Below are 23537 nucleotides of genomic sequence, written 5' to 3' on the forward strand. Positions count from 1 at the left end.
TTCAACTTTAATAAGTCCCTTATGGCTTCTCTTTCCTGTTTATTCTTTTCATGTTTCTCTTGATTCTTGTATTTGCAAATCAAATTTTCTGTTCAGCTCTGGTCTTTTCAACAAGAATGCTTGGAGGTCCTCTATTAATTGAAATTCCATTTCCCCCCTGAAGTATTATATTCAGTCTTTCTTGCTAGGTGATTTTTGGTTTTAATCCTAGCTTCTTTGACCTCTGGAATATCATATTTCAATCTCTCAGATCCCTTAGTGTAGAAAATGCTAAATCATGTGTTATCCTGATTGTGTTTCCATGATGCTTGAATTGTTTCTTTCTGGCTGCTTATAATGTTTTCTCCTTGACCTGGGAATTCCGGAGTTTGGCTATGATAGTTCTAGGAGTTTTCTTTTTGGTGTCTCTTTCAGGAGATGATCAGTGACTTCTTTCCATTTTTATTTTACCCTATGTTTGTAGAATATCAAGACAGTTTTCCTTCACAATTTCTTAGAAAATGATGCTTAGGCTCTTTTTTTTATCATGGTTTTCATGTCGACCAATAACTTTAAAATGATACCTCTTGGATCTATTTTTCACATCAGTTTTTTTCCCAAAGAGATATTTCACATTGTCTTATCTTTTTCATCATTTTGGTTTTGTCTTATAAATTCTTGATTTATCATAAAGTCATTAACTTGTATATGCTCCATTCTTTAAAGAACTATTTTCTTCAGTAAACTTTTGGATCTCCTTTTCCATTTGGCCAATTCTGCTTTTAAGGTATTCTCTTCAATTGTTTTCCTTTTTACTTATTATGTTATTTGGGGTAGTTTATTTATAAAGATGTCATTTTTGTCAGCAATTATTTTTTGGGTCTCCTTTAGCAAGATATTGATACATTTTGATGATTTTTTTTTGCATCACTCTCATTTCTTTTCCCAATTTTTCCTCTACTTCTCTCATTTGATTTTATTTTTTTCCCATTTCATTATTTATAGTGTCCTTAAGCATAAAATAGTTTTCTGGTTTATTTCTTGTTTTAAAAAATACATATTATTTATTTTTCAGTTTTCCACATTCACTTCCACAAGAATTTAAATTCCAAATTTTCTCCCCATCTCTCCCTAGGCCCATGACAACATGCAACCCATTCACCCCTTCCTCCAGACTATCCTCCTTTCTATGAGCCTTCCTTCTTCTATACCCTTCCCTCTTATTTTCCTGTAAGGCAAAATAGTTTTCTATATTCCATTGCCTGTACATTGTATTTCCCAGTTGCATGCACAATCTTACTTGATTTTCAAAATCCTTTTTGAGCTTTTCCAAGACCTAAGACCATTTTGGTTTTTGTGGATTCAGAAACCTGGAAATTGCAGCAGCTGCCAGGACCACTTCCAGTCCAGTCTTTCCTGGCATCACCCACACTGAGCTGTGCTCTGCTCTGAGCCCAGTGCAATAGACACATCCTATCAGCCTCCCTGGTTGTCTTGGGCTTGAAATCTGTTTCATTCTGTCATTGTGTGTCTTCTGCTGCTCTGGAATTTGTTCAGAGTAATTTTTACACGTACTTGAAGAGGTTTTTGGGGAAAACTCCAGTAGATCTCTACTTCTACTCCACCATCTTGGCTCTGCACATGAACATGTGACTTTTAACACAAGATTCAAGAGAAGCATAAAGAGGTAAAAATTTATGATGGTTGAATTTTATATGCAAAGGTAATAAATGTCATCCTAAAGAACATTTTCATTATGAGGTCAAGAAATTTTAAAACAAAACAAAAAATGGAAAAAAAAAATAATAAACATTGTGAAATATCTCATTGGAGAAACAGGCGACCTGGAAAACAAATCCAGGAGAAGCAATATAAATATTTTTGGATTTCCTGAAACACATGATCAAAAAGAACCTGGACATCATCTTTCAAGAAATTATCAAGGAAAATATCCCTGATACTCTGGAACAAGAGGGCAAAATAGAAATTTAAAAAAAGCCACCAATTACCTCCTGAAAGAGATCCTAAATGAAAAATTCCTAAGAATATTGTAGTCAAATTCCAGAGTTTCCAGGTCAGAGAGAAATATTGCAAGCAGTCAGAAAGAAGCAATTCAAGAATTGTGGAAACACAATCAAGATAATACAAGATTTAGCAGCTTCTACAGTAAGGGTTCAGAGGACTTAGAATATAATATTCTGGAGGTGAAAGGATGAAGGATTAAAACAAAGAATCACCTCCTCAGCAAAACTGAGTATAATCATTTTGGGAGGGGGGGCGGGGAATGGACATGCAATGAAGTATAGGCCTTTCAAGCAGAACTCAATAGAAAATTTGACTTTCTAATACAAGACTCAGAAGTTTGAAAGGGCAAACAGAAAAGCAAAATCCTAAGGGACTTATTAAAGTTGAATGTTTACATTCCTACATGGAAAGGTTTTTTTTGTAACTCGGAACATTTCTGAGTATTAGGATAGTTGGAGGGGATAGATAGATACATAGATACACTATGTATGGATAGATGTGTATAGATGTATAGATCTAGATAGATAGATAGACAGAGGGCAGAAGGTGAACTGAAAATGACATATAAAATAAAATGAGGGGTTGAGAGGGGAATACATTGGGAGAAGGAAAAAGGGAGAATAAGAATGGGGTAAATCTTAAAAGAGACAAGAAAAAGCTTTTACCATGCAGATGAAAAGGGAGAGATGAGAGGGAACGAGTGGACCTTACTCTCATTGGATCTGTCTTAAAGAGGGAATATCATACACACTCAATTGGGCATGAAAATATGTCTTACCCTAGAGGAAAAAAGGGTATAAGGGAGGAGGATAATAGAAGGAAAGGCAACCTGAAAGAGGCGGTAATCAGAACAAAACATTTTTGAGGAGGGACAGGTTCAAAGGATAGAATATAATAAATGGGGAGGGGGGTGATAGGATGGAGGGAAATATAGTTTCTCACAACCTGTTATGGAAATGTTTTCCATGACTACACATGTATAACCTGTATTGAATTCCTTGCTGTCTCAGTGGTATTGGGCAGGGAGGGAGGAAGGCAGAGAATGTGGAATTCATACTTTTAAAAATTAGTGTTAAAATTGTTTTTACATGCAGCTGGGAAATAAGACATACGGGCAATGGGGAATGGAAGTCTATGACGTGGATCACAAACTATAGTCAGATGAATATTACACAACTGGAAATAGTAAAGAAGATAGTCGTTATTAGTGTATTCTGACAACAGACTCATCTATCTGATTTCAACTCTAGTTTCAGGTACTTACAAGATGTGCGACTCTGGACAAGCCATTTAACCTCATTTGTCTCAGTTTTCTCATCTGTAAAATGAACTTGATAAGGAAACGGCAAACAACTCCAGTATCTTTGCCAACTAAATCCCAAATGGGATCATGAAGGTTTAGAAACAACTGAAAAAATTAAACAACAACAACATCAAAGCAAAAGCAATAAAAAAGAAAGTATGTGTCTCTAGTATGACTGGTAGACATTCTTTTAAGGCATCCCTAACATGTGTAAATAAACTATTAAAAAAAGCACTGCACTATTTTTGAATACAGGAGCTTTTTAATTTTTTTAATTTTTTTCCCCATATTTTTAAAATATTCAGTACCAATACTCTAACTCACTATCAACAAACTTCATATGAACATCACAGCTGAATAGGGAACTCTAGGTGTCTGATTACTGCTGGATATTCTTTCTCATTAATATTATTTCATACTTTAATGAAACAGTGATTACAGATGTAACATATAATTTCATAAAATTTAAAATGATGAAAGGGAACATCCCTTTCTCATCATTGACTAGTGGTCAGGTCATTATTTACCTGTCTGTCCTCATGTACTAGGTTATTTTTTTATTCTATTCATTGTACAATCCCAAGTGTTAAAATAAATATAATTTAGTGGCTTTGAATTTAAGGAGATAACAATGCAAACACTGGTGTCTGAGGTGAGTTGGAAGAAGGCAAAAGAGTGTCCCAATACTCTTCCAGTAACTTCAGACTGCATTTCTGAATGGGTAGAAATTCCTCTATAATGCCATTATTATGGATAAGAAAAGCAAAAATAAATGAATGGATAGCAGTGGGGGGCAGGGAAGGGTACTTTTCATAAGAATTAGACTGTTATAGTGGAGGCAGGCAGCAGATAATAGGAAACTTTAGGCAGATAGAGGTGTCATCAAAAAGTTATTAGAGCTGAGAGAGTTCTAAGCATGTGAGTACTATACTCACTTTCTTCTTGCTTTTCACCCCCTTTTATAGATAAGGAAACTAAAGCTGAAATAGGGAAAGTAAAAATTTCATGGTCATATAGATTGAGAGCAGGTTGTTGTTTGTCCTTCACTCTTGAAGAGGACCAATGACATGAGGAGGAGGATATCTTGACTTGCAAATGAGTCATCAGCCTCACTTTTCTACTGTCACCAGTGTCCAGTGGTCAGACATAGGTCAGTTCAACTGGTGATGGCCCCAGATGCAGTGGGAGACCTTGGCTTTTTTAAGTTAATGTCTTTCTCAGGTTTCAGCTTTTCTGAGGCAATATCCACTCAGTATTTTAAGATTAGGTAAGAATTGAGGCAGCAGATGACCCAATTTGCCTTCACAAAAGACTCCAGAAGAACAAGAAATGGAGATCTTTAGGAATCTGTATTTTGGAAACGAATGAATGAAATTATTTTGGATCTCCAATTCTTTTAACTTTTCATCTGGTACCTGCAACAGACTGTGTTTTGATTATAGCTTACACTTAATGCTTGCTGAAGCGTTATTATCTCCATAACTGCATTTGAGTCATATTATTTATAGTGTCAAAGAGTGCAATTAGGTGAGTCACTTCCACTTGACGGCCTTAAGTTTTCTAATATTTAAGATGAATGGGTTGAACTTGGTGATGTCTGAGAAATTTTCAAGCTTGAAACACTATAATCCAATTAAATGTAGAACAATTGTATCAAAAGAAAGGAATAATATGGGAAACATTTGCAGAAGCTTTAAGGAGATGCACTCAAAGAGTGGGTTATGACGCAAAGTGATCATTAAATAGCAACAAAATATTGCCAAATGAACTTGACTTAAGTAAGAAAGGAAGTAGACTGCCCCTATAGTGCATAGGAATAGGTCTTAGAAGCTGATCTCAATGCGACATATCTTATTTCCCATCCATATGTTTCAGAATAGTGGATATCTACCAGACACATCCTGGTCAATTCCCACTTTTCCATCCAAGAAGAGTTAGAGAGTCATTTGGGAAACATAGATCAGATTATGTGTCGAGTTAGTTGACAAAAATTCCTTTCTGACTTGTGTGATAACAGGAGTGAATAATATGTTTCTGTTTCATTAGGGAGCAAAAATATAGTAAGGATACAGAGAAAAGGAAGAGCATTATAAGGGAAAAGAAAAGATTTCACTAGAGTAGCAGTTCTTAACTTGGGATTTATAAATTTGATTTAAAAAATTTTGACAACTGAATTTTAGTGTAATTCATTTCTGTGAAATACTATTTTTATATTTATTCTATATATCTAAAGCAATATTTTGAGAAGTCCACAGCCTTCACCTCTGTGTTAAAGAGGTCCATTAAAGAGTGTGCTGAAGCAAGCTCATTCCAATTGAAGAGAATCAGTAAAAACTTTTCAGCGTGAACACTTATACCTTCGAAATCAGCATATAATATAAATTATAACTTGATTTATTGCTTTGTTGATTGCTTAGAATTAAGAAAGTGATAGAGAAAATGTTAACATTACAGAATTTAATAAACTTAAATGCACATTGTTCTTCTTTTGGTTTGAGTGGGGGATCAGTTGTCAAACATTTACTAGCATATTCCAGAGTCCATTACACACACACACACACACACACACACACACACACACACACACACACATTATGAACTCCTGTTCCAGAGGATCTATGTGGTGAAAGAGACAGAAAATAACCTTATCTGACTTGGAGATTTTATCTGGAATCAACCTTTTGCACCTTCAAATTCTTTAAGACAAATAGAAGATATTCTCTGAAGTTGCACCCATCAGTAAGATACCTGAATCATTTCATTTAAACCCCAATATCCACATTAAACCTTTTATGTGCCCCCATCTCTGTATAACATTATTCACCTTACGATGAGTTCCTGGAAATTTTGCTAACCAAGTTATCCCTGTAGTCTCTAAATGACAACTCATTAGTAAATGGCAAATTCCTTAAGCAACTTTTGTTTCTGCCGATGTGGAAAAGAATAGATAATGTTTTATGGATCTGGCATTGTTTAAAGATTCTTATAGACCTTTTGATTCCATGGTACTTTATCTGAGGGTTTATCAGGAAATAGTTAGCTATCAATTTGCTCATTTTGATAAACTTAGCATTTGAAGACCATAGTATTATTATTTTTTCTTTCTGCAAAACTCAGTGGTTCTTGTTTTCTACACAGATCTTCCCATCTTCTTGGGAAGTTTTATTTTTAGCTGTGGCACCTCATTCTTTGTGCTTTTATGGAGAAGTCAATAAATTTAAATTAAAGCTAAGGATGTTTTATATTGGCAAATAACTGCATGTTCATTGTGACTAGTTTATGGATTTAGCTACGGTAAGCACACATACACACAGACACTTTAGGTCAGCAATCTAGCAAGATGAAAACAAATGTTTTGTGAATGTACCTCGGGGCTAGTGAGTATTTTCTACAGGCTATCATAGATAAAAGATGCAGATCTGATTATAGACTTTACTCTGCAATTTGGTAGAGTTGATTTCATTCAGTTCTCCCAAGAGTCATTGCAATAGCTTTAGATAAATTTCCTTGCTCTGCTTGCATGCTTCTACATAGGCATTGGAAAACTAGAAGATTGGTGAATGTAATAGGAAAAAAATGTCTTTAATTTTTTCCATGCTTACAAATTAAAAAAAAAAATAGAACAGAGGCATCATGTGTTTACATAGGACTTTCAATTAAAGCAAATGAGGTGTTTTTTTTTTTTGAAGTTGATACTTTTTCTGAATATATGTGTAGGAATTAATGAAATTGTCTTAAGTGGCTTATTACACAGACAGACTTAGCCCTTTAATGGTAGTCATTACTTAGCTTTTTAATCTGAAAAGAGGTAGATGCCATTTGCTGTTCTGAACTTATTATTGTTATTATAGTGACTTGAGGTTCCAGTTTCTAATGACTTCCTTCACTGTTTCATATCCAGCTTCTATGATTTTCTATATTAACAACAATTCTTTAAATGAAGAGAAAACAAATGGAATAATACTTTGGCACTGGCTCAATAGTGAAAAAAAAAGTTTAAACATATTTACTACATACAACTGGAAGAAGTAATGTGGTATAGTTGAAAGAGAACTATCTCCTCTGTCAGGGATACCTGAGATCTTACTGAGAGTTGTTTATACCAATTAAATCAGAGGTTCAGTTTCTTTCATCTACCCCCTCACCAAAAAAGAAAGAAGAAAAAAAATCTGGAAGATTCTCTGCTTTACTTTTCCAAATTATACATTTGACATTGATAGTGTAGTTTGGAAACAAACATTTGAGAAATTATCCGGTTTAGAATATTCACATGAATTTATGAATTTACATTATGAGTGAAGCAACATCAAAATAAGCTTTGTCCTCGACCACATTGCGTTGAGTACAGCATGCAATAATTGAGTGGAAAGGGAAAAAATATTGAGAATAAATAGAGTCAGGGACAATATCAAGATGACAGACAAAAAACATGGACTCACATGAGTCCTTCCAAGTTTTCCTCCAAACAACTTTAAATAATACTTTAAAGTGAATACTGGAGTGGCAGACCCCACAAAATGATGAAGTGAAATAATCTTCCAACCTAAGACAACTTAGAAGTTTGGCAGGAAAAGTCTTTCAATATGAAGTATGAGTAAAGAGCAGCCTAGCAAAGGCAGACCCTGGGGGCAACTGAATTGGCAGCAGAAGCTTCCAAAGGACACAGCCCATAGAAGGTAAATGAGTCAGATAACACATCTGAAGAATTTTACAGGAATCCCTTTGCTGGCAATGGGAACAGGATTCTGTAGCATTGCTTACATGTGGACCTGGGTAAGTCTTTGGTAGCAGTCCCTCATTGGAGTCGTAGGGTGAGGAAGAGCACTAGCATACCAGAGCTTGCAACCTCAAGGGAGTGGGAATACTGGTCATAGTTCTAGTGTATAAGAGTGCTTGTGATTGCTCCCAGACTAGAGCACAGACCAACAAAATACTAAACATGCCTGTCCTTATATCATTCCACCTTGGAATAAAAACTTATAGATCACCTAGAACTTTAAACTTGAGACAGTGCCCCCTCTACTATAGCAGAGCCAAACTTTGACATAAAATTTAAAGTCAAGAAATAGGCTGGGAAAGTGAACAAAAAATAAAAAGTACCTGACCATAGAAAGTAACTATAATGATAGAGAAGATCAAAATATAAATTCAGAAAAAGGTAATAAAGTTAAATGTGGCAGATTCAAAATCTAAAAGATAAATATAAATTGCTTTTAGGTCCAAAAAGAATTCCTAGGAGAGTAAAAAATAGAAAATCAAATTAGAAAAGTAGAGGAAAATTTGATAAAGAATTATGCAAGATGATGATGCAAGAAAATCATGAAAAAAGAAAATAGCTTGGTAAAAAAAAGGCTCACAAAAATACTGACGAAAATAACGTCTTTCAAAAAAAGCAACAGAATAGGCCAAATGGTAAAAGAGGCACAAAATGCACCGAAGAGAAGAACTTCTTGAAAAGCAAAATTCACCACATGGGAAAGATGTGCAAAAATTTACTGAAGAAAGTAATCCCTTATAATATTGTTCCATAAGAAATGATGAGGAGGCAGATTTCAGAAAAACCTGGAAACACTTACATGAACTGATGCTGAGTGAAATGAGTGACCCAGGAGGACATTGTGCATAGTAACAAGAAACAGTATGTGATTATCAGCTTTGACAAACTTAGTTCATCTCAGCAAAACAATAATCTAAGACATTCTCAAAAGACTCATGATGGAAAATGCTGTCCACACACAGAGAATTATGGAATCTAAATGCAGCTGTAAGCATACTACTTTTTCTCTTTTTTTCTTTTTGGGATTTTCTTTCTCATGGTTTTTCCCTTTGGTTCTCATTCTTCTCTATAACATAGCTAATATGAAAATATGTTTAATATGATTGTCCATGTATAGCCTATATAAGATTGTATACCATCTTGGGGAGAGAGGTGAGGGGAAATTTAGAGCTGAAAATCAATACGTTTTATAAGAAATGAACCACTTTCCCAAGTTGATAAATGGACAAAGGATATGAACAGGTAATTTTCAGATGAAGAAATTAAAGGTATCTATAGTCAGGTGAAAAAAATGCACCAAATCACTATTGTTTACAGAAATGTAAACCAAAACAACTCTGAGGTATCACCTTACACACATGAGATTGGCTAACATGAAAAAACAGGGTAATGATAAATTCTAGAGAAGATATGGGAAAATTGGAACACTAATGAATTTTTGGCAGAGTTGTGAACTAATCCAACCATTCTACAGAGGAATTTTGAACTATGCCCAAAGGGCTATAAAACTGTGCATAACTTTTGATCCAGCAATATCATTCCTAGGTCTGTATCGCAAAGATACCATAAAACAAAACAAAACAAAACAAAACAAAAAAAAAGGCCCACATGTACAAAACGTTTATAGCACCTCTTTTTATGGTGGCAAAGAACTGGAAATTGAGGGGATGCCCATCTATTGTGGAATGACTGAACTTGTGATACATGACTATAATGGAATACTATTGTGCTTTAAGAAATGATGAGTAGGGAGACTTGGAAGACTGGAAAGACTTATATGAACTGATGGTGAGTGAAATGAGCAGAACGAGGAGAACTTTATGCACAGTAACAGTCATATTGTATGATGACTAACTTTGATAGACTTATCCCTTCTTAACAATGTAAGGATCTAAGACAATTCAAAAAGACTTATGATGGAAAATACGATCCACAGTCAGAAAAAAAGAACTATGGAGCATGAATGCATGATCAAGGCATATCATTTGCTCTTTTGTTCTTTTTTGTTTCTTCCTTCTTGTGGTTTTTCTTTACAACATGACTAATGTGAAAATAGGTTTAATATGAACATATATGTAAAGTATATCTCAGCATATCAAATTACATATCAACTTGGGGCAGGGGGAGAGGAGAGATGGGAAGGAAATTTGCGATTCGAAATATTATGAAAGTAAATGTTGAAAACTAAAAATAAATAAAATAAAAATAATGAATTAGTTAAAAAGAAAACACAAAACCTAAAAGAAAAAAAGAAATGACCACTTTATGTGACCAAAAATCACATTTGCTTTTAAAATAAACTAACATTCCTTATTCTTTCTTTTGTAGGATAGGTTGACACTTTGACAAACCCACCTAGAGGTGACCTGGCACAGCCCTCCCTCACTCATGTCATCATATCCTGGATATCATCGTCCTCCTCAAAAATGAAGAACAAACACAGCCTGTGAATAGACCAAGTTGGGGTGACCAGAACCTGACCAGTTACCTTGGGGTTTACTGGCTAGATTCCTCCCTTCTTTCCTCCTTTCCTCCCTCCCTCCCTCTCTTCTTTCCTTCCTTCCCTCTGTCCTTTCTTAAAGCCTTAAACACAGTTCATACATAAGCCAATAGATTAAGCCAGAATGGGTCCCTGCCCAGTCTCCACTTAATGGCCAGGGTTTGGACCCTCTTGACTTACAGTGAATCTCAATGGTAACTGCTTCTCTTTGGAACAGCAACCCTGAGGGCCTGGAACTACCAAGCCCAGCCAAATACCTGTAAAAAATGTCTCTAAACAAATTCTGGACCTGCAGAACCCACAGAATGACAGAGTGAAGCAAATCTCCAGGCTAAGAGAGCCTGGAAGGTTCTGAAAAGTATCTATCATACCATGGTAGGAACAGAGCACAGTCCAGTGTGGGCCAAACCAGCACAGACAGGACCTGAGCAGACTTTGGGGAGACTGAATCTCACATGTGTGGGGGTTTCCAGACTTCATGACCCTCAAACTCTGAGGATAAATTGGAAGGTCAGAGGAACAAGCCAGTGGGACAAGTGCAGGGGAGTGGTCAGGCCCCCCAGCCCCAGGGTAGCAGAGGGGGGAGGGGGCAGAGGAACACTTCACAGCCACAGCTGCAGCAGGGGCAGTGGAAGCCATTGTTTCTGGATCTCTGGGTCCATAGATTGACAGTGCAACCCTCATGCCCCACTGGAAGCCTTGACAAAGAGCTGAAAAGTGAAGCAAATTGCTGGGGAAATGAGAAAAACTGGAAAAAGAATTAGATTATAGAATCTTACTTTGGTGACAAGGAAGACCAAAGCATGCAAAAAGAAGAAAATAAAGTCAAAGCTATTCCATTCAAAGCCTCCAAGAAGAAAAAATATGCATTTGTCTCAGGGCACAGAAGAGCTCAAAAAGAATTTTGAAAATCAAGTAAGAGAAATAGAGCAAAAATAAGGAAGAGAAATGAGAGTGATGCAAGAAAATCAAGAGAAACGAGATAGCTCTTGCTAAAGGAGACCCCAAAAAATACTGAAGAAAATAACACTTTAAAGAATAGACTAGCCCAAATGGCAAAAGAGATTCAAAAAGCCAATGAGGAAAAGAATGTCCTGAAAAGCAGAATTGGCCAAATGAAAAGGGAGATCTAAACACTTACCAAAGAAAGTGATTCCTTAAAGATTAGAATAGAGCAGATGGAAGCTTTATGAAAAATCAAGAAATTATGAAACAAAATGAAAGGAATGAAAAAATAGCAGATAATGTGAAATATCTCATTGGAAAAGCAACTGACCTGGAAAGTAGATCCAGGAGAGACAATTTAAAAATTATGCGACTACCTGAAACCCACATTTAAAAACAGAGCCTAGACATCATCTTTCAAAAAATTATCAAGGATAACTGCCCCGATATTCTAGAACCAGAGGGTAAAATAAATATTGAAAGAATTCACAATCACCTCCTGAAAGAGATCCCCAAAGAAAAACTCCTAGGAATATTGCAGTCAAATTCCAGACTTCCCAGGTCAAGGAGAAAATATTGCAAGCAGCCAGAAAGAAACAATTCGAGTACTGTGGAAATACAATCAAGATAGCACAAGACCTAACAACTTCTATATTAAGGAACACAGGACTTGGAATATGATATTCAAGAAGTCAAAAGAGCTAAGATTAAAACCAAGAATCACCTACCCAGCAAAACTGAGTGTAATAATTCAGGGGAAAAAATGGTCATTCAATGAAATAGAGAACTTTGAAGCATTCTTCATGAAAATACCAGAGCTGTATTTACTTTGAAATGCAAGAATCAAGAGAAGCATGAAAAGGTAAGCAAGAAAGAGAAATCAAAAAGGACTTAATGGAGTTGAACTGTTTACATTCTTACATAGAAAGATATTATTTGTAATTCTTGATATTTTTCTCAGTATTTGGAGAGTTGGAAGGATTATATACATAGCGACAGAGGGCACAGGGTGAGTTGAATAAGAAGGGATGATATCAAAAAAATATCAAAATAAGAGGTGAGAGAGGAATATATTGGGAGGAGAAGGGGAGAAATGGAATGGGACAAGTTATCTTTCATAAAAGAGACAAGAAGAGGTTGTTTTTCAATGGAGAGGAAAAGGGTGGAGAGGGGAAAAGGGTGGAGAGGGGAAAAAGTGAAACTTACTCTCACTACATTTGGCTTAAAGAGGAAATAACATGCACTCAATTTTGTGTGAAAATCTATCGTATACTACAGGAAAGCGGGGAGAAGGGGATAAGCTGGGTGTGAGGGGTTGATAGAAGGGAGGCAAATGGGAGGAGGGGGTAATTAGAAGATGGCACTTTTAAGTAGGGACAAGATCAAAAGAGAAAATAGAAAAAAATGAAGGGAGGGATAGGATGGAGGGAAATACAGCTAGCCTTTTACAACATGACTTTTATGGAAGCCTCTTGCATAACTACACATATATAACCTATATTGAAATGCTTGCCTTCTCAGTGGGGTTGGGTGGGGAAGGAGGAAGGGAAAAAAGTTGGAACTCAAAGTTTTAAAAACAAATGTTAAAAGCTGTTTTTTATATGCAACTGGAAAATAAGAAATACAGGTAAAGGGGTATAGAAATCTAGGTTGCCCTACAAGAAAATAGAGGAGTTAGGGATAAGAGAATGGAGGGGTGTGACATAAGGGAGGGCAGATTTGGGGAAGGAGTAATCAGAATTCATGGTGTCTTGGGGTGGAGGAAGGGAGAGATGGGGAGAAAATTTGGAACTCAAAATCTTGTGGAAACGAATATTGAAAACTAAAAATAAATATTTTTTTTAAAAAGAAAGAAAAGAAAAAATATTTTGCAGCAGGATCATCAGCAGGGTCTCAGATTCCAATACACTAATTGTTTTGAGATTTTACCCTCTTCTACTTCTGATATCCTTAGCTAATTAGCCTCCATTTCTGAACAGTCTTTCCTCAACCTTTGGAAATACTCTTGTACTCACACAGAAGAAACATTAAGAGTACTTGACTCCATAGCTCAGCCTCATACCCTCCTTGCTGTTGATCTAACTTCAACATGTCCTCTGGGTTAATACTCCAGTTCAAAGATACCTTACTTCATACATTTGTATTGAACAATTTCATTTTGTTTCTGAATTTGCATTCCCATGGCTGTATCCCAGTGACCAATTCCTAGAACTCTGAAACCACTTTATTACCTTCAGGTCTAGAGCTCCTCCTATTAACTACTGTCACATTCCCCTGAGAATATGCCACTCATATTTGGTGTATACCTTCCAATGAATCTTCTTAATGCTAACTGCCAACTCATTGGACTTCCTAATGTCAACTGCTGCTGATATTTGCCCAAATATTTTATCTCACTATCCTTCACACTAGTAGGGTGGCTTTGCTTTAAAATATTCCTGTTTCTATGTGGTATGGGTATAAGATTTCTTCATCTTCCCTCCAACAAAGGCCAGCAGTAGGGAAATAACACTGGGATTATCCTAGGAAGTTTTTGCAGAATAGAGATTTAAGGATACTGAATTTTCTTCATAGACTTAGATTCACGTTTCCACTAATTGAATATGCATTATTTCTGCTAATCATTTCTCTAATTATTTGATTAGTGACTTATGGAAGAGCATGATAAGGCAGTGGAGCAGAATGATCATGTTTTCTTTGTCATCAACTCCCTTTTATCTTTACCTGATGCAGAGAAAATCAGCTTCTTCATAGCATCGGCTTCTGAAGCTCAGGATTTTTCCCTTCTTTCCTGCTCTATAAATATGCCATGCAGCTCTTGCTGCTCAATGTGTGATTGCAGAGCAATGGGGTCCAGTGAAATAGTTGCATTTCTTCATGCTGAGAGAAGGAAATCCAATTAAGAAATGTAAATTCTTCTTCATGCTGAGAGAATAAGATGCAATAAAAATATGAATTTCTCCGTGTTACATAGAAACTTCTGGGAGCCCATAAAGATTAAGCATTCCACACTGAGCAGCTGGCATGCCATCATCATCTCTGGCTTCTATGGAATGGTGATGAGGCACTTTCCCCAGAACAATCTTATACATAGCACTTCTTAGCAGGCAGCATGTTATTTTTTAAAAGCTAACATCCAACATTGAATTTATAATAGTGATAAATTGAAAATTTTAATATGTACAATCACTTCTTATGATGAATATTTGATAATTTTTTTCAGCAAATTAGTAAGGTGTGGGGGAAAGCAAAACCAAGAGTGGCTGGTAAGCATAGGAGAAAAGGGGAGATTAGAATGGAAAGCAGGTCAGGCAGACACCAAGTGGCTCTAATGTATATCTGTTGCTCTCTGAGGGCTAGCTATAATGTGGGGGCATGAATATATTGACTAACTCTGGAAACAGTAAAAAGGGGAAAAAAAGATTGAAAGGGAAGGGCAAAATTATTGTGAGGAATTGAATCACACCAACATATTACTGGAAGCAGGAGTGGCATGCTGATTTTTATCAGTGGGTGTGTTTCTCTCAACTGACTTGAGCATATACATGATCGGATCGTTTAGTCCCACCCCCACCTCAAATACAATTCTCCACTACTCCCATTGACTGTATTTGTTTAGACAACCATCTGAGTGGGTTCATGATTACTTTCCACTTGCTCTACCTCTTGTAAATTCAATAGACACCTCATAGTATCCTAAATTCACATTAATTGCATCTATTATTACAGTCTTGCATGCATTGTTTAAAATCGGAATCACTTAATGTTTCTCAGCTCTTTCACCTCACTCTTCATTATGTTTTAGATTCTTGATTTAAAGGAGGCTATTTTGGGAAAACTAAGGTGCTGTAGGATTTAAGGGCAAATTCCTTTGTAAACTGAGCCTATTATAAACTGCATTTCCAGGAGCCTGGCATAACCTGAATTTTCCAGTTAGTGTTGTTTGCATTTTGATGGGGAAAATTCTGGTTATTCCTTTGTCTGATAATTGCTTTATTCTCTACAGAAGAAACACATGAAAATGGAAGTCCCTGAAACAATTGTAATGAATCATTGAATTTAGTATCTATTTTCAAATGATGTTCAATCATTGAACAGTCTCAGTAAATACAAAGACAGCTCAATTCTGGTGTGTATCTTAGCCACTTAAAGATATTCATAGGCTTGAAAGGTAATGTTTTCTTTCCATTTAGGGTGAATTTACTGGTATTTGGGGATGGAGCATGAGATTTCAGTGTTTGAGAATTAATATTTCTCTTACCTAGATAATGGATATAGCAAAAGCAGTTAGGCATCCAGGATTTGCTAGCACTGCCCTGCCATTCCATATTAAACATGATTTTGAATAGGAAAATTCATGCTGGGTATAAGTAGAATAGCACATATAGTCAACAATTGTTTGTAGGGGAGAAAAGACAGAAAAGACACTGCCTTGAATATATTTGTGATTTTGTTCTTGTCATGCATTATTATATTGAACTAGAATCATCGATTTAGAACTGGAAAGAAATTTAGAAGTCATTTGTTCCAAATTCTTCTTTATGAATAACAAAACTGAGGCCAAGATAAGTTAAGTGACTTGCCCAAGGTCACAGAGGTAATAAATGACCGTGATAGACTTTGATCACATATATTTTGATTCCAAATCCAGAACACTTTCAATTGGAATGAAGGAAATGTGTTTTTAACTACAACGTTCTATAGTCGATATTATAAATCCTGTGATCATAATTTTGGATCTCTATACACAAAATATTAGATGAAAAAGAGGAAAATCTTAAGCATATTGGATAGATTCTACATGACAGAAAGACATAAGGAAAAAATAGACAAAAATCACATAGAATAACAAAACATGGGTAGGCTGCAATGTCTACCAATGAGTGACTTACTCATATTTAAAAGGCTACAGTTTATTGCTTTGGCATACAAAAAATTGATAAAAAAACAAAAGTTTTAGCAGAAATTATTAAACTAACTTATGCTAATCAATCAGAAAATTAACTAAATTGAAAAAAATCAGACAATTAATTGATAAACATTTGTCATCATTATAATTAATGATATTAGTAGTATTATGAATAATAATAGTAACGATAGCCAGCATTTTATATACCACTTTGTTCGAAAATCACTTTACAAATATTATCCCAGTTTATCCTTCCAACGACCCCAAGAGGTAGGTATTATTATAACCCTCATTCTATAGATGAGGAAATTGAGGAAGACTGAGTTTAGATGACTTTCTGAAGTTCACATAGCTAATAAGTATTTGTGGCAGAATTTGAGCTCAGTTGTTAAAGGGTACCACAATGTAAATAATGAAGTTTCCAAGAATTAAGAGAGGAGACAGAGTGGACTGCAAGTAATATCACAAAGGGTGAACTTCAAAAGATGACAAGTTACTGAGTTGTGTTTGTAGAAATATTTGGGAGAGAGAAACATAGATATTATAATTCCTTTCACACTTGAGTGTATGAAGAGAGTGGAGGAGGAGCCTTTACTGCAAAGGGTAAGCTATAGTCTAAAGAGAGTCAGCTTTCTGCTAGTACACTAGGTTGGAAAGAGTAAGAGAGATAGGTGAAAAAGTCGGTAGAGTGCTGGATTTGCAGTGAGGAAGATCTGAGTTTGAATCTTAATTCAGACACTTACTTTCTGTGTGACCTTAGATGTGTCTATTAAACTCTTTCAATCTCAGTTTCTTCCGTAAAATATAGATAATAATAGTACTTATATTAAAGGATTGCTATGAGGACCAATGAGATAATGGAGAGAGCACTTTGCAAACTTTAAAATTCAATAAAAGGATTATTGTGGTATTATTATAGTTGTTGTTATGTAATCTCAGATGAATGGTAATTTGTCAACAGTGGAGTATGAAGAGGTTCTAAAAAACACAAAGTGGGGAGGGAGACCAGGGCAGGGACTGAGAAGAATAAGAGAGAGATGAGAATGTAAATAGACGTAATTGAGGAAGGATATTTGACTTTTCTGATGATGGCACTGAATCACAAAAGCTAAGGGATCAAGTATCAGTAGTTTGCTAACTGTTGGATAGAAAAATTGTCTATTGATTTGAGTATTTGGTTGCCCAGAACAGAGAACTTTAGAGGGTCTAATTAAAGGTGATTAGGAGGAATGTATGATGAAGAAAACCCTAATGCCAGGTGCTGTAGCTGAATCTACCTAATTACTCCTATGTCTCTTTCCATTATCATCGTATGGTAAGATGGGTACCTAGCTAGATATGGAGGGTTGATAGTAATACTAATTTGTATTACAATAGGTAAGTCATTGAACTACATAAACTCTGAATTATAAGGAACCTCAGAGGTCTTCTAGTCCAACCCCATAAAACTTCAGTGATATGACAAACATATTATAGTGATTTGACACAGATATTGCTATACCAAAGTATCCAGAAAACATTGTGCTTTAGATTATCACCTTAAAAACCCTTCATTGTGACCATTCTTCAGAAGTGACAATCATCCTTTTCTCTGTGTCAAAGTTGGGACTAGAATGCAGGTATCCCTTTTTCTTGCCAGTTTCCCCACTGTGGCACAGCTAAAGCAGATATCATGTAGAAGAGAGGATGACAGTGCAACAAAATCAAGACTCATAAATTAGCAATTTAGCCATGATAGTTTGGGATTTAGACCTAAGACCAATGATTCATTTTGAAAAGCTACCATAATGATTTGTTTTAGATGACAATTTAAAGCACTATGTGCTCTGGATTCTCTCTAAGTAGTAGTTTCAAGATTTTACTTTCCTTTGGAGAGGAGAAAAAAAGGGAAAGGGAGAGGGAGAAGATGAGCTGAGCTACCCACCTACCTGGACAGCTCAGAATACTCACAGGTTGTGTTTGTCCTTCATTTTAAAAAAGGACCTTGACATCAGGGAAATGATGACATGACTTGCAGTTGACTTTTATTTGAATGAGGGAGGGCTGTGCAAGGTCACCAACCTCACTTTCTTAAGCCAGAAACTGCCCACTTACTTTCCTTCCTCACTCCCACCCTCCCTCCCCCTCCCTCCCTTCCTCTCTCCCTTCCTTCCTTCCCTCTTTCCTTCTTTTCTCAAGGACCAAATCTTAAAGCAAGTTCACTCTGGAGATAAGAGTTTGGACTGCAATAGGTCCCTGCCAGAGCTCTATGTAATGGTTATATTTGGGCCCTCCTGGCTCAGAGTGAATGTGAAGAGCAATTGTTTCTCTTTTGACCAGCAACCCTGTGTAATAGTAATTTAAATGGAAAGATATTTCTCATTCATTAATAGGCCCATTTGATCTGCTTAAATTGCCTGGAAGCCTGGGTCACATGTGGTGGGAGGAGCTTGCTGAAGGGGGTGGAACAGGAAGGGTGGAGTGGAACCAGGAGGAAGTGAGTGAGTAGGGTCAGGTCACAGGGGATAGAATGCAGGCCAACTGATACAGGTCAATTCACACATTGTGACAGTTGATAGTGAGAAGGCCCTGACTGAGGGGAGGAGGTTTAAGAATGGCTTTGCCCTCTGCTGTGATCATGTTTATTAACTTCTTGGTCACCATGATGGATTTTGCTTTCTGCTTTCTGGTTTTCTGTTGTTTAAACGAATGTTTTTCTTCTGCCTTTTATATGGAGAACATTTCGTATTTTGTGACTGAGAACTATGCTGGCATATTCATAATCACCACCAGTGTTGTGAACATTGCCTTGGTGATACACCCTGAGGGTCTCCCTCTCACCCAGTTTGATTTTTTTTAATTAAAGGGGACATCTCTTGATTAATTTCTTAAAGAAGTCTATTCACTTAATGGGTGTTACCTCACTCAAAGTGAGAGCCTGAAGAGGTGTTAGGCTAAAAGGACCAGGGTCTCCCATTTCATCCTAGGCCATCTCCAGTCATCCTGATGATTATCTGGCTACTGGACCCAGATAACTCTGGAGGAGAAAGTGAGGTTGGTGACCTTGTACAGTCCTCCCTCACTCAAATCAAAGTCAACTGCAAGTCATGTAATCATTTCCTTGATATTATGGTCCTCTTAAAAATGAAGGACAAACACAACAACAACAAGTAGTAATAACATCTTTACTAATAGTCAACCAGAACTTGATTGCAGATTACCACCTGTCTTTCTCCTAGATCCTGCAAAGGCTGTCACTGTAGATTTATAATCTTTACCATAAAAATATGATTTTCTTTTATATGAAGGAACCAAATTGCCAAAGAAAGACATTATTACACAACACGCCCCAACTGTGTATATAGATCCGTCATATTAGTAACTGGAGATACAGGGGAAAATGAAAACCTCATTGTATATTAGTAAGCTAGAACTTTAGATAACTGAAGCCTGCATGTTTATCTTCAGGGAATACTTAGTGATTTCTTTTGCTTCTCAGTAATAGATTATTATATTTTTAATAGTTGCAGGAAGAAATTACACCAAATGGGCACTAGGGAAAGGAGGACAGATTTTAATTAAATCATTTAGCACATCCTGAAGACCTATCAAGAGGCATGATAAAGGTATGCTTAATTGGTTCAGAAAGATGGAAATGATATGGGAACTTCAAATTAAAAAAGTAGACGACAGAGGTAAAAATCATAATCAGTATGCATTGAACAGCAAGAAAGGTTATTGGAAAGTAGAAATGAGTCAAGGCAATGTAATTAGAGGACAGGAAAAACCTAAAATCTGTCAATAATTTTTCCCAAACAACTATTTTTCACATGTAGAAAATATAATGAATCAGCTGAAGTCTATGCGATTAGGTGACTATAAATTGGATAGTTTTAAATTTTGATTTCTGCCTAGAACTATGAACTCCCCAAATATACTGCATTGATATATTTTCTCTCTCAGGAGGTTTTGGTCATCTCATTCTTTCTTCATGAGATTCCTCTTTCTGTCCTTTATCCATATTCTCAATAGATTTTCCTTTCTCATCGAGTCCATTCTTTCATAAAGGTAAAGGTGGGGGTCTCATATCAGTATCTTGGAGGCTACAGGCCATCCTGCAAAGTATCTCATGAGATCATGCAACCCTTTGCCTTTACCATCAAAGAAAGACCATTGCTTCCTGGCAAGATATATAGACATCCCAGCATGGTATTAGAAGCACTCTCTAGAGAAGTCATGGATAAAACAATCCTATACCAGCTAATTAATAGAGATTCTAAGTAAACAGATCATGTGAAAAGTCAAATGAAACAAAGACAGGTTTGGTCTTATACTATTGTTGCTGCTGTTCAGTCACGTCCAGCTCTTTGTGATCTCTTTTGGCATTTTCTTGGCAAAGATACTAGAATGACTTGCCATTTCCATCTCCAGCTCATTTTATCAATGAGAAAACTGACATAAATAGGATTAAGTGACTTGCTCAAGGTCATACAGTTTGTAATTATCTGAGATCAGATTTGAATTCATGGAGATAAGTCTTCCTGACTCCAGCCTTAGTACACTATCCACTACACCATCTAGCTTCTCCTTGGACTTATTAAATATGGAGGCAGCATAGATCAGATTCTGTGTTCCTGTCTGGAAACAAAGCAATGAACACAACCCAGGCTGAATGTAGTATACTAGATGACCTCAGTAAGTAATGATAACTCTATAGAGAGCAGAAATATTCAAGAAAACATAATACCTACCTTCTTCTTGAAGTGGCTGCCATAAATTATTTTTCTAAAGTCTAACAGGCAAAATTGCCATAACAGTGAGTTCAAAATGGTGGTGCTACTATATACAATATCCTCCTGGTTCTGCTTACCTCACTCAGCATCAGTTCATGCAAGTCTTTCCAGGTTTTACTGAAATCTGTCATAATTTCTTATGAAACAATAGTGTTTCCTTACATTCATCATATCATAACCTGTTCAACCATTCCCCAATTAATGGGCATCCTTTCAGTTTCCAATTCTTGGTCGTCACAAAAAAGCTGGTATAAATGTATATATGTATATATACATGTAAATCCTTTTCTCTTTTTTATGATCTCTTTGGTATAGAGCCCTAGAACTGCTATTGCTGGATCAAAGCATTTGCACAGTTTTATAGCCCTTTTGTCATATTTCCAAAATGCTCTCTAGAATGGTTGGATCAGTTCACAACTCCATCAACAATCCATTAGTGTTCCAATTATTCCACATCTTTTCCAACATTTATTATTTTCCTGTTTTGCCATGTTAGTCAATCTTACAGGTATGAGGTGGGACCCCAGAGTTGTTTTAATTCGTATTTCTCTAATTCATAATGACATTGAGCATTTTTTTTCATATGACTACAGATAACTTTAATGTCCTTATCTGAATACAGCCTGTTCATAGCCTTTTACCATCTATCAATTGGGGAATGAATGGTATGCTTATGAATTTGTTTCAGTTCTCTGCATTTTTTAGAAATGAGGCCTTTATCAGAAACACTGGCTGTGCAAATTGTTTTCAAGCTTTCTGCTTCCCTTCTAATCTTGATTGCATTGGTTTTGCTTGTGCAAAAACTTTTTAGGTTAATGTAATCAGAATTATCCAGTTTGCATTGTATAATGTTCTCTATCTATTGTTTGGTCAAAAATTCTTCCCTTCTTCATACATTTTACAGGTAAACTATGTCTTGCTCTCTTAATTTGCTCATGGTATAACTCTTTATATATAAATCTTACATTCACTTTAAACCTATAGAGTGTGAGATGTTTGTCTATGCCTAGTTTTTGTCATACTATTTTCCAGTTTTCCAGTAGTTTTTGTCAAAAAGTGAGTTCTTATCCCAGCATAGCTTGAAAACGTCAAGAGAGGCTCATTATGTAGAAGTCAGCACTTGAGCTGAATTTTGAAGGAATTATAGATTTTAAAACGTGGAAGTGAGAAAAGAGTAAATCCTAATCAGGGAACAAGAGCAATGAGAGGGGAGATTGAATGCCATACATGATGAATATAAAAGGAGTCAGATTGACTAGACTATAGAATGAATGAATAAAAGGGAGCAATGAGTTTTATGACTAGAAAGATCAGTTTTACTTAATTTTTGAAGGTATTTCAGAGTAAAAAAGAGTTTACTTCATAGCACTTCTTTCACAGAGTCAGTAACAGATGCACCAACAACACAGAAGAAGGTAAAGATTGAGACCCTATCTGAGCAAGTTGCAAGTGTAGAAGGTAGGGTGATTTGGGGTTGGCAATAAATGAATACAGCAAATCAGAAAACTAGGTTTACAGTTCAAGTATGGTGAAAATATGGATATGATAATCTCATCACATTTGAGTGTCAAAAAGGAATTGGGGCCAGCATACAGGAAATAAATCTGGCTATTCTGGAGACATAGTACTGAAAAGAATGTTGTCTCAAGAGGTCATCATATAAGATCATCATAAATCCAGAAAAGTAATTAAGAAAAAGGAAGTTTATATTTTTGAGAGAACAAAATGATAGTTATCAGGGATATTGAGACATAAACAGAGAGAGTACTATGAACTAGACTTGATTTTTAAAAAAATAATTTGTAACTTGCTTTTGCTTTTGTCTCAGTTTTTTAATGTTTTTTTCTTTTTTTGAGCATTTTTTCCAATTATATATAGAAGCAATATTTTTAAAAAAATAATTTTTAACATTAAACTCCAAATTCCCTCTTTCCCATCTTCCTCATTGAGAAGGCAAGCGATTTCATATAGATTATACATGTGTAGTCTTGCAAAACATTTCCATATTGTTCATGTTGTAAAAGAAAACACAAACCAAAATTAAAAAAAAAACAATAAAAATAAAAAGTATGTTTAGATCTGTATTCAGATTACATCAATTCTTTCTCCAGGGATAAATAGCAATGTTCATAAGTCCTTCAGAATTGTCTTGGATCATTGTATTGCTGAGAATAGCTAAGTAATTCACATCTGATAGTCTTACAATATTGCTATTACTAGGCACAATTTTCTCCTGATTCTACTGATTTCACTTTGCATTATTTCCTAAAAGAATTTCCAGGTTTTTCTGAGAGCATTCTGCTCATCATTTCCCACAGAACAACAGT

This window comes from Notamacropus eugenii, chromosome 1, assembly GCF_028372415.1.
Source record: "Notamacropus eugenii isolate mMacEug1 chromosome 1, mMacEug1.pri_v2, whole genome shotgun sequence".
NCBI lineage: Eukaryota > Metazoa > Chordata > Mammalia > Diprotodontia > Macropodidae > Notamacropus > Notamacropus eugenii.